General features: G+C 37.2%; 1 long non-coding RNA gene across 15 annotated transcripts in view; it reads right to left on the reverse strand.

The window, feature by feature from the left end:
- LOC108447571 overlaps positions 1 to 12,987 on the reverse strand; it is a 115,127-nt gene that overhangs the window by 26,996 nt on the left and 75,144 nt on the right. For all 15 annotated transcript variants that reach the window (XR_001863215.1, XR_001863218.1, XR_001863216.1 and 12 more), the window contains one exon: positions 6 to 209. This is a non-coding gene — a long non-coding RNA (uncharacterized LOC108447571). The remainder of the gene's footprint in view (positions 1 to 5; positions 210 to 12,987) is intronic.

Below are 12,987 nucleotides of genomic sequence, written 5' to 3' on the forward strand. Positions count from 1 at the left end.
CATACCTTTAGTTATCCCAGTGAACGACTTTTCAGCACATCTACATAGTCCTACGGCTCCACCAGTACAAAAGTCAACACTGCTGCGCTTGTGATCTCTGTGACAATGGCATCATACTGCCGGCAATTTTTTCGATTAAACTTCTCAGACATGGTAGCAACTTTGTTAATTATGATATTAGCCAGCTGGCGGGTACAATCAATCATCCACTGTAAGAAAGCCAGACAAAGAGACATCTAATCATTGCAACAGGAGCAGATAAATTTTGTTCCTTTCTTATACGTGTCACAGATTTTATCCCTCCTGACCCTCTACACAGCCATCGACTGTCAAATTTAGATTCAGCAAGCTCCCAGCTTTTCTTTATCCCTGCCTTAGATCTGAAACTCCTGGTTATCGGGAAGACAAGCGTCACCAGCTGTCTCAGAACAGGAAGGCAATCAGGTGAATAGTACTTATTATCTCTCATTGCCTTCTGAGGAGCAACAAGATTGATTTTGGACCAACAACACATCCAGATCTCAGGCACAGCAACTACAGTGTCAAGTCTAGAATGGAGTGCATACATAAAGCTGACCTCAGCCTTCATTAATACTGCATACCAAAAGTTTGAGGGCTGTTCTTTTATAGCTTTGTTTTGTCTTGAGTTTTTTGGGGTTTTTTGATTGTTCTTCTTCCCCTAACAAAACTCTTAAATTTTTTTTCTCCAAAGCTGCGCTGGATATTCTCTTATTCCAGGCCTCCTTCCCCCCACCTCAGAAAGACCAGGCAAGCAGACCACAGCGTTACTCCAGGGACTCTGTTTCACAGTTGGGTAGTCTTAATTGGGCCCACAGAAGCAGTTAGCTACCATTAAAGGCTTCTCTGTATACATCTTCCTCCCAACTAGTCTGATCATACATAAAACCCCAAAGTGAAGCCTACGCGTGGAGAAGGTTAAACACTCAAATACGTTATAAACCCAAAATATAAGAGTATCCTAACAGAATCTGAGCTGACAGTGAATTTCAGCAATGGTCTAGAAAACAGGAATATATTTGGGCTTTTCACTTAGAGCAGCGTTAAACAATCATGCGCTCTTAGTGTAAGACAGTTTTTTACAAACCAAATACAATGCAAAGTAGTGGAAGGTAGTTAATATGAAGTAGAAACAAAGGTTACAATAGAACAAAAGCTATCAGAATAATGCATTCTGGTACAAGAAACCCCACTGACTAACTTGATACATTTCGAAATGCCTGCCGACAGCTCCATTTAACAAGAGTATATTAATCAATGAATATAAATTTATAAGGACGTGCAAAAATTTTTAGGATCAGTTTTGGATTCTTGGTACATTGGCTGCCCTGGCACTTGGACCAAAGACTGTTTTTCCAAAACCATATCTCTTCAGACCAAGTGATCTTATGTTTACTTCGCCTTAACTGAAAGCTAGTTTAATATTTAAGGTGTATCCAGCAATACTGTCTCAATCATGAAGATGATTTTCTGGACTTTACAGCATAAAATTATCTCTGTTTTCACTAAAAACAATACACGTTTTCTTGAAAGTTTTCACATGCAATTTAGCTAACATTTTCACACTTTCTTGAAATGCAAACAGAAAATATCAACAGTTAGAAAATAGCAGCTACCTGACCTTGCTCCCTTGAAATTCAAGTGTTGCAGAGCTTTCTTTGCCTTTAGAAGTCAAATTTTTCTGCTGTGTAACTTCCTTATTTGGAAAGTTTAGGAGGCTGAATATATAGGAATCGTAATGGTGTTCATAACTCATTATTAAACACAGCCAATTGCTTCCTAATATTTGTTGGAAAGGATGAGGACAAGAAATAAATTACATTCTCAAATGTGATGTCATTGTTTCATTAATCTTGGATGACTGAAGTATTCAACCAGCTTCTCAGGCAGATATTGAAGGCTACACCAGTTCTGCTTTGCATCCTATATCCAAATTGTTAACAAATTGAGATCTAGCTCAAGTACCTTCACAAGACATTGTCACCAATGCAATGGCAGACACTGTTAGAAACCCCTGAGTAATTCACTTCATTAAAATATCTACCACCAAGAGAATTTTACTCAGAAGGAAGATCTCCGTGAACTATTTGTTCTCATTTCTATTGCTGTACTCAAATCAGACCTTGCTTTCTTTACGCAGCAGTTAAATATGAAGAAATAGTCTTGATTTTAGCACAGAGATTTAAGGCAAGAAGAAATAGCCGAGCGTATCAAATGAATGAGGGACTTGGGAAGGATAGGAAAATAGGATGCTGCCATAACTACCGATTCATTTTTCTGGAAGGTTAACCAAAATCATCAGATACATAAGGCTATCCCCAGCAGTCTCTCCAGTCAGCCACCAGCATAGACCTGTCTAGGTTTCTAAGCTGTCAGAACAGATCTGAGCTGGCAAAACAGAAAACAAATAGGATGGTCTCTGACAGATTCAGATATACCTGACCAATTATTTAAAGAAGCATGAAAGAAGGATCAAACTTGGGACCCCAGCAGAACGTGCTTTTGTCCATTTTCAATAACTGCATCAGGTTTTTCTCTTATTCACACTTTTTTTTCCTTTTCATTACTTCGGAATTCACTGTGGAAAAATATGGAATTAACTTCACCTACCCTCAGCTATAATAAAAAAAAGCAACCAGGCTCTTCACTATGATCTCCTCTGACATCACTAGGATGGACAGCATGACAGGAATCTGCTGAGCATGAATTATTATACCCATTTCCATACTTGGATACTGGTAGAACAACTTATACACTGGATGGATGTACTAGCTCTCTCTACTATCTGTCGTGAATACTGCAATACTGGTCTGAATTCAGTTTTAACGCTGCTTGAATCAGGAGGCTGGACTAGTTCACCTCTGGATGTCTCTTCCAAATTGAATTATTCTATTTATCTATGAACTAAGGCAAAAGCAACATAAATATTAAAAGTTATGAGATTATCCAAATTACAGGAATTAAATATGTAATTTTTTCAGGAGTGCAGGACACTTCCTCTGAGTGTTTTGGCCCTCAATTTCTTAAGCCTTTTGAAAAATCAGCCATATTTGTTTGGGGTTTTTGTCCCCTGTCCATTGAGACAAAAATATTAGAATTACCAAATCCTCCATACATTAAGAGGTTCAGAGAAAAGGAAACATATCAAGGGGAATACACAAAGGAAGTGCAAAAAGACCTCCATGGAAGCAACTAGACAACATAATTGATATAGGAGGAGAAAAGGAAAGTAAGTGGTAAAGCAGGAGTAAACTCAGGGTCAGATAAAAGAAAAATTTCATTAGAATGGAGGGAGATAAAAAAAGGATAGGCCATGGTTAATTAAAAGTATCACTTTAAGAAAAGAAAACATTAGCCATGACCATAGTAATGGTGGTACAGGCTCAAAAGAGATGTTTATTCTGGTAAAGACAGGATTACTCCAGGATTTCCACAGTATTTGCTACGTTCTTAGAACACAGAATATTGGGGGGGGGGGTAAAACAAAACACCAAAAGAAACAAAAAACCCTTTAAAATCCCAAAGATCCAATGAAGAAAGAAGTATAGAAAAGACTAGGATCCATTATCTAAACAAAAAAAAAACCCAAAATAAAACAACCTATCCATAAGCTTAACTTTGAAAATGTCCATCTAATAAACCTTCCATTGTACTCTCATAAATCCTGTAAATCTTCCATTCAGTACCTCGTTACAAAAAATTCAGTGAAATTAAGCAATAATATATGTAAATTATACATTTAAAATAATGAACAATGTAATGAAAGGAGCACTCTTCACGTTGCAATCCAGAGGGCTTTTAAATTAACTTTTAATGCTCAGTGGCTGCCAATTAATGAGGAGCCTACATGTTTGATTGTGCTACAAAACACAAACGAGGAGAAGGAAAAGTGTAACACAAGGGCACAAAGCCAGTGCAGGATGGTACACTTATACCAGTGCACAGCCTTAAGGGAACACATGTAGCAGAGCCTGGGTCCAAGGACCCAAGCCTGTCTGCAGTGAACCTTTTCCTGAAATCAGGAGCTTTGAAGGCTTGGTGACAGACTGACCCTCTCACTCACTGATTCCCCCCTCATTCCAAGAAAGAACATACGTAACTACAGACAGGGAGCTTATGATATAATTTCTCATTTTGGCACGTCACATGCATCTGAAATAGTCATGGATGTTTTTACTTTTAAATTTTGCTTTAAGCAGTTAGCCTGCAGTATAAACTGCACACATATTCCACTGAAAAGAATGAAATAATAAAGTTGCACAGTGCAGAACAATGTCTGCAAAGGTCACACATAGCTTCTCGAGGGGGAAGCGCCATGAGGCAGATGTGAAGAGGCCATGTGTTGTGTCAGTCCTTAGCACAGAATGAACAGAGGTGAAATATTAATTCATTGCAAGGAAAACAATCTTGCCTGTATTCTAGGAACTGACAAAGAAAGAAAAAGGTTAAAAAGAACATTTCTCTACCTGCAGCATGATGAACAGGTCCAGTTTTATCCGACTTTAATATTGTCAGGACACGTGAAGTAAAGTACTTTTGTTCTGTCCTGCTGTGGCCAGATGCAAACAAGCCTGAAAGCTGCAAATGTTTTTTCCTTGCCACTCCCTTTCACCAATGCTCTGTTATTTTGTTACTTACACTAGTAGTCAGACATATCTCTTCTGAAACTGACCATTAAGAATATAGACACTGCATATATATACACCAGCATCCTGCCTTTGACAATGTCCAGCAGCAGGTGTCCAATAAAAAACGTAAGGGCAAGCAAGGAACAATTTTCTTTCTTGATGTACGCTCCCAACTTGTACCCACTCATGGCATGGAACTTAGCACAAAGCCAGGATGGCTTGATGCAACACATTTGACAAGAATTTTAATACAGTTACCTACATAACAGAATGACCCAAAAAATCAGTACCAAGGGTGCACGGTTAAATAACTGACAACATATCTGTAACAGAAATGCTCATGGGAATAAGAAAGTAAGACTGAGCTGAAAGAATTAATCTGTCTTAAACTGTTTGTTTGCCTATTTTTTAAAAAGTTGTTTGCTAAAATTCAGACTAACAATTCTGGATTTGAAGTGGGGCTGGGGGTTGTATCATTCTGTAAAGATGAGGCAATAAAAAACTTGCACTGTCTTAATGAAAAGGCAGTATATAAAGCACCTTCCCAGAGAGCCGCTCACTAGGTCAAGTGAGACATCTGAGCACCACAACTCCAGGAGCTAGTAACAGTTCTTCCCTAAATGCACTGTTTGCACTATTTTACAGGAAACTTATTCCCAGTGTTGTGGTTAAAAAGTCTTTTCTACAGCCTGAAGGCATCTCCTATGCAAAAGTTCTCACCTGCAGTAAGCTGGAACTGGGATGGCAGATACACACACACATAGAACAGAATAACAACTGAATTAAACCAATGCTCTGGAGACAACAAACACAAAATACATTGGAGGAAACATATTGCCATGCTACAGCAACACAATCTCTTTAGATTATATGGTACTTACGTTTAATGTGTCATTTTATCTTTTTCCCCAAAATAAAAAATGCGCTTACAGCTGAAGTAGTCTCATAAAATTATCCATTTTGTCTGAATAAAATTGGAACATGTAAAACACTAATAATGTGGCAGAAACAAACTCTGGTACGTGACCCATTAGAAAGGTTGTAACTTCAATGATTCAATTGAAGTGACATAAGCCAAAACACCAAACTGACAGGAAAATTTAAAAAAAAAAAGTAAAATCCAACAACATAAACCACCGAAGTGACATAAGCCAAAACACCAAACTGATAGGAAAATTTAAAAAAAAAAGTAAAATCCAACAACATAAACCACTAAAATTGTCTGATTATAATTCATTAAAAATAAAGTATAGAGTTAATGTAGCTACATTTTGGGTATGGATTCTAAAAGATATGTCTCAAATTGTGAAACTGCCCAACACAGGCCTCCAGGATATTAATAATTTTCTAAATTCACTTAATGATCTTCTTTCAATACAAATAGTTAATTTCCTGACAGATAATACTCTACAACTGATTAATTTCAGAGCAGTAAAAAGGCAACCGCTCCAAAGGCGAATTAAAAAAATTATAACAAGGAGGCCAAGTCAGTCATCACTTTTTTTCCCAAATTCTTAATTTCTTTCTTATATATTTTTAAACTGGTTTTCACATCAATATCAGTTCTCTGTTATTTTCAGCATTAGATGACAGAGAGCTCTTACAGAGTCTTATGTCAAGAAGTACCTAAAAGAAGAAGGTGTAACAGTAAGAGAAGCGTAGTCTGGGGGTTTGGGAGGTTTTTAGTTTGCTTGTTTGGGGAGAAGATACTTATTGTATCAGGCAAAAATTATCATATGACCTTTTTTGCAGCAACAGTAGATGTAATTGTATTATATCAGATTCAGGTCTCTTCTTACTTTTTCATTACAGAAATTATCATTAGGAACATGTTATCTACCTATGTCACAGTGAAATCAAGCCTAACATAAGTAATTTTGTGAGGCTACGGTTCCTTTCAAATTAAGCCTAACAAGTTCAAAAGTAAAAATGCTGTTCTTTCCCAAAAGTTACTGTTTTATGCTTTTTTCCCCCCTCACTTATAAAGATGGTATTTTCACAAGGATACTGAAAGATTCTCCTGTGATGTGACTGAATGGGTCTTATGTCATTGACCAAAGAAGCACCGCTGGAGGATCCATCTCCATTTTTAAATGTCGGTTTCTCCACCACACAACAGTCAACTGCCCCAGGTTTTACCACACCAAACATGGAAGTGGACGTTCTGCATAAGGAGCCCTCTCCAGATAAAGAGCATTAAAAAAACCCCACAAAAACTTCAGTGTCCAAATGCTAGCTGTTCCCAAAGGGACAAAATATGATGAGTATACGCAGCAAAATAGGGAACAGCTCTGAGTATGCCACACATATAAGATGCTAGACTGCAGTGAAATATATCAAACCTCTTATGAGCAAAGACTCAAGAGTTTTGCTGCTGTAGACCTCTTTGCTCATTTGAAAATGCTCTTTCCACTCCAGCATTATTGATCATGAGAAAAATTAAACTGCTATTCTCACTTAAAGCTGAACATTGATATAAATATTTTTAAGAACAGAATTTAAACTCTATTGTATAAGTAAAGGAATCAATGATACCATTAGAAAATGCTCTGTTGATGGTGCTAGTTTCAACTAAAAAGTATAATGAAAATTTTTAATTTGTTGAATTCATTTGAAAAAGTGTAATCCCTTGCTGGTTGTCAAACTTAGGATGGGGGTGGGGAAGATAACCCAAAATGTAACTGTAGCTCAGCATTTAACTGAGCTAGAACATGGAATTTTGGATGTCTTTAAATCAAAATTGCCTGGAATAGAATAAACCCACAGTTAAGAAAAAGTATAACTTCTTAACAATTCTTAAGGAGCTGATTAATTTTGAACAGGAATTTAGAAGGGAAGAACTTAAATATATGCCCATATGTCAGCTTGTCGAGGCGATACACCTCAAGTTCTGCATTATACCAGCTCTGCCGACTACTGCTCAATGCCACTGTAGTTAGGTGTCGACACCCAGTAGCAGGCTGCTCCAAATGCCTGTACTGTCACATCCTATTTCTTTGGCATTTCCACTTTTTATCACAAATACCAGGTGCAGTAATCTGTAAGTTTTTAAAAAATTACTCTAATCCCTTTTAAGGAGTCTGATCAAGGCTCCAAAATGCAAAGTGCCAACCGTGAAAACAACATGGCTCTCGGAGTCTTTGCCTGTGTTTTAAATACCCGTACCAACTTAATTATCATAATGTTAAAGCTGTGCAATCAAGTTCATTGAAAATAGAGTCGTGCCAAAAGAACAAAGTAAAATTGATGTATTCAAGTGGAAAAAAGTAAAATAAACAAAATAAAGCTTTAGCTAGAAGTTAGGAAGATCGTGCATTAAGATGAAAGATGAAACAGATGCAATACACAGCAAAGATCAAAGAGCTCCATCAATTCATTCTGAGAGTCAAAATCCAGCTGAGCATGGGAGCCCTGTCCGCATAATAAGAAAGGTTGACTAAAACATAGGGATTAAACAGATGAGCTGTCTCTAGTGAATGTATGGCACAGGAAGCCCTGCTGAGCCACTTGTAAAGACACTTTGGAATTGTACACCTGCTACTCCACAGTGAAACCTACAGGAAGCCAGCCTGCAAGGGGAAAGAAACCCACTAATGGACTAAATAGCTATCTTTAAGAGGGAAAAAAAAAAAAGAGCCCATACAAGAAAACAGCAGCTAACAGATTTGCTCTTTCCCCTTCATTTCATTTATTTACCAAATATTTCCATCACAAATGACTATAAAGAAATTGTTATCACCACCCTCTCGTTCCCTTGAAAGAAAAGAAAAAAGCTTAGCAGTTAAACTATCAACACTACCATCCACATATAGCGGGATCAGCCTAGTATTCTCAATGAAGCTATCTGTCACAATATTACTGGTTTGGAAGCTCTTTTTGTACTCCAGCACAGTAAATGGCCAAACCTCTAATAACTTCAGTGCTGTGGGATTAAGTGTGATGGTCAGTAAAATTTATATTATTTCCAATACTGATGGCATTTAAAGTAAGTTTATATAAAAATCTTCATTTATCTCATCCACATAATGGATACAGGTGGAGACATTTCAATCAAAATTCATAGATAATGGTTAGTTTCTCTTCTGTCACGATTGGTAACATGAAACAAAACTAGAAAAAAGTTAAAAGTTGTTAACAACAGGTAAGAAACATTATTCAATTTAGTTAATTCATTCATCAACTCCCATATTAAAGTAAAATTCCTATGACATGCATGTAGCCATAAACACAGCCCTCTCACAAAAAAAAAAGGAAAATGTAGGGCTAGCAGTCACTCCATGGCTCAAAGTATCAGAACTGCAGGGGTTTCCAACACCTCTGACAGGATCAGTGCTATGCATTACACCTCCTTGCAAAGAACGGATAAGGGAAGTCCTCACATCAGAAGATGGCAAACCGTAACTTAAAACAATCAGGAAGCAAAGCCATTTGAATGCATACGTGCTCTCAAGTTTAAGGCTTTGCTTTCTGACAGGTGTACAATTAATGTCCACCACGGGCTACAGGTGGTTCTATATTTATTTTTCAAATGAATGTTACTAACCTGCTCGTCCCACGAATGTTATTTACAATCGCGTATTTTTTTCTTGTTTTAGCTGACAGGACAATCTCTTCAAGGATCTGGGCAGAGCTGATATATTTGATTTTCAGGTTATCTACTGCCTGCAGATACAAGCACTTTGATTGTTTACAATGCAGGAGTAATTGGTAACCGTTAAATAACTCCAGAGACTGATTTAAGAGTCCTTCACCTACTGCATGAAAGTAGGGCTTCATCCCACAGTCCCTAATCTGGCTAAATACTTAAAGATTTCACCATGAAAACAGGATATTAAAAAATTAGCAAATGCAATGGTAATTTAATCATCAATCACATACAAGCATTATATTCAGTTTTTAATGATTTCAATTCAATTTATATTCCAAAGTGGAAATTAAAATAAGAAACACGCTTGTTCTCTCATTGCACTTCCAAAATCAGTTGCAAATATTAATTTTTGTAACACAATTTAAAGCAGGATTTCTAGTGCTGCTTTCAGCACACCAAGCCAAAATGAGAACACGAAAACAAAAGTCAGCCAGTATTCCAATGAGGAATTTCACGTGTTGTTACATTGGTGATAGATTACTTGTGATTGCATAGGTTCAGGTTGCGGATAATATTTAAAATAACTTTCCAAAGGATTTGCCTGGTCTTGCACAGTCAAATAGAATTACTTAGCTATAAACAAATCAGGCAAAAAGTCACAGAGAACATTTTAACTATTTTCTGACACCATTTTATGGTCACTGAAGTTTCCTGCTTCACAAAATGGTGTGGAAGCACAATACTGTTATGAACACACTGTTTGTTGATAGAACCCCTCTGAACTTAGCATTTTATACTGGAAAACACCAGCGAAATACATCATTGAAGATATCACACATTGCCAGACAGCATCATCATGGATGTAGCCTAAATGAAACACTAAAGCACACTGTGGGAGGCCATCCAGCTACAACTGCAGTGAGCTCACCGTGCCTGTGTCTCACCACAGAGCCCACATTCACCATGCTTTGAGGAGCAAGGTTGAAGTATGCACCAGGAGATGGGGTATCTCTTGTCATTCTCTGCCCCTCTGGCTCCTTTGGGGAGTGCAGGACCAAGACTTCTCCCTGCTTCAATGTAAAAGTAATGTGGGTGCTTAAGGGCTGATCAGCAGCGGCTTCCCGCAAGAGCAGCTCCACCTGTTTGTGGACCAAAGGACGCACCAGTGGCAGAGCAGCCCCACCTGTGCAGTACCACGGCTGCTCTAAGGAGTCACAGGATCCTCTTCTGTTCCACGTGAGTCTAACTGCAACCCCTCAATCTCACCTGGACAGAGCTTTCTCTCCAAGCAGAAAACTTAGGGGAAACTGAGATTGCTCCCAAATCATTAACAATGCCAATTGCCTGACTTCTTGGGGCATAAACATACTTGTTAGCACACTGTAAATTAGTCAAGTGGAAGCCCAAGCTTTTACAATTTACAGCCAACAGCAAATGACACCAGGACTCCTGCAAATCCCAGCTGCACATCCTGCAAAAATCACGTAAGATATATAGCAGAGACTGAGCCAACTGCTCTTCCAAGTAACCTGGTGGATGTACTATCACAAATTTCACCGCCCGTGGGCGAATCACAATATGCTCAGACCAAATCACAAGTGATTTCATAGAGGCGTTTCAAACACTTTTCTCCCAAGAGAGAGCTGCCACCTTGAAAAATTTCAACCTGTTTACCCAGCTGTTTTAGTCCTACAGCTGTCATTTAAAAGGTCATAAACATTCCTTTTTATAATGAGGTAATGATTTACCTTCTCCTGCTGGACAGTTTTGCATGAACTATTGAAGTAACTTTTGTGTTGAAAGTTTACCATTGAAAATTTTAGAACAGTATGTGAGCCACTCAGAAGGTCATGATAAGTCAGATACAGAAGTTATCTCTGTTGTTCATTTAACCACTAGGCTCCTATGCAAGTCCCACAGTGGGACGTATGTACTCATTTATTTGTTCTGCTTTTATATTTGCATACTACATCCCCAGCTCTGTTGCTCTGAATTTTTTTAAACATCTATGTATATAGAATTGGTAGAAGGTAAATAATACATTATCTCACTCTTTCAAGTAAAATTTAAAAAAAAAGCAACAAAAATCTTTTACAAGTTTATAGTTAATGTGGAATTGTAAGAAAAAACCCAAACATTTGGACATACTTGTAAGTATGCTAAACAAGGCAAAAAGTATTGCCCTCACACCTAATTCTGAAACATTTCTTCTTTGTGTCTGCCTCAAACCAGGCTTATGTTTGGCTCAACACTAAATAAGAACTGTGATAATTTAAAACTTTTTATATGGAGGCAGGAGTAAAATTTTCCAAGTTGTACTGACATGTTCACTTGTGCAAGAGACACAGAATTAATTAGTTTTGCATACTACTCTGGCTCATGTCTACAAGCTTACTTTTCTGAATTTCGTTTCCTAGACTAAAAGTGTAGTTCTTCGTATTTCTTGATGGAGAAAATCAGAGAATAAGCTAAAGCAAAAGAAGTGTCATTTCAGGGACTAGAGTTATTAGCATACCTTTTTTTCTTTTCTGTCCTAACTTCCAGTTTGTCTGAAAGTCTTAACATCCATTTTACTCTAACCTTGGTTTTTCAGTTACACATCAATCAGAAAAATATATTCTGAAGTAAAAAAAAGTATTAAAATTGATACAAGGTTGTCAAATGTGAGGTGAATTTTAGTCATATCACACAGAGAAAACCCTGCCTTATATGAAAGCATCCATTAACAGGTATTCTTTTTTTTGTTTAAATGTAAGATAAGATATAATAGCACATGCAAACTGTATATGTTGTTATACCCCACGTGAATTCTGTTGTTGCAATTTGCTTTGACACCATGTCATGAATAAACAAACTCTGTGTCAAATTTAAATACTTAAGTTTCATCTTGATACCTCACTGTCTCTCGGTCCAGCTTCATTTAGAGTGGATCAGGTATGAGAGAAGAGTAAAGGAGCTCGACCTGCAGTTTATATCTCCAGCAAAGATAATATGAGATACAAATTGAATTTAATCAAAAACAAACAACAAAAAAAAGAGACAAGAACTAAACGAAACCAAAAAAACCCCAAACCAACCAATTTCCTATTAGGTTTACAATAGATGCCCCTATACAAAGCCCAACCATATTTCCTCAGTCTTCCAGGTTCAACTTCCACTGATCAAGATAAAACAGCATGATAATGTATATGTCATCATGCATACCTACATGCATAGGAAAAACTTTTAAAGTCTTCTAGAGCTCATAGTCTGAGCCCTTTGCAATGGATTACTAGCATTTCTTCAAGTGATTTCAGACACCAAATGTTACAAACGGATTTAAATCTGACTCACTTCAGCAATGATCATGCATTCACTGTAGTTTTCATTATATCAAAAATACTTCAGCTTCATCAGCAACAGATGAATTATTTTTTTTATTAATTCAAATGATCTTTTTTCCAATTTTTTATAAGCCCCAAGGTTCTTTCAGCAATATTGGTTCCTTCTCTGTTCCATAAGATCATAATCAATCTCTATTATTGTCATGAAAATGGTATTTGTCACTTTGCTGAGAAAAAAATAATCAATACATCTTGCAGAGTAGAATAGGAATTTAATGCAGTGAATTGATGTCTGTTAGAGAAATTTAGTTTGCCAGCAGTTTGGGACAAGCTAATAGAAAACCAAAAAATTCACTGAAGGTTGACAGATGAATACACAGACATGCCACAAAAATTAATATTTGGGCACTTTGTATAGCCTGTCATTTCA

Source organism: Corvus brachyrhynchos, unplaced genomic scaffold (assembly GCF_000691975.1).
Source record: "Corvus brachyrhynchos isolate BGI_N302 unplaced genomic scaffold, ASM69197v1 scaffold56, whole genome shotgun sequence".
Classification (NCBI taxonomy): Eukaryota; Metazoa; Chordata; class Aves; order Passeriformes; family Corvidae; genus Corvus; species Corvus brachyrhynchos.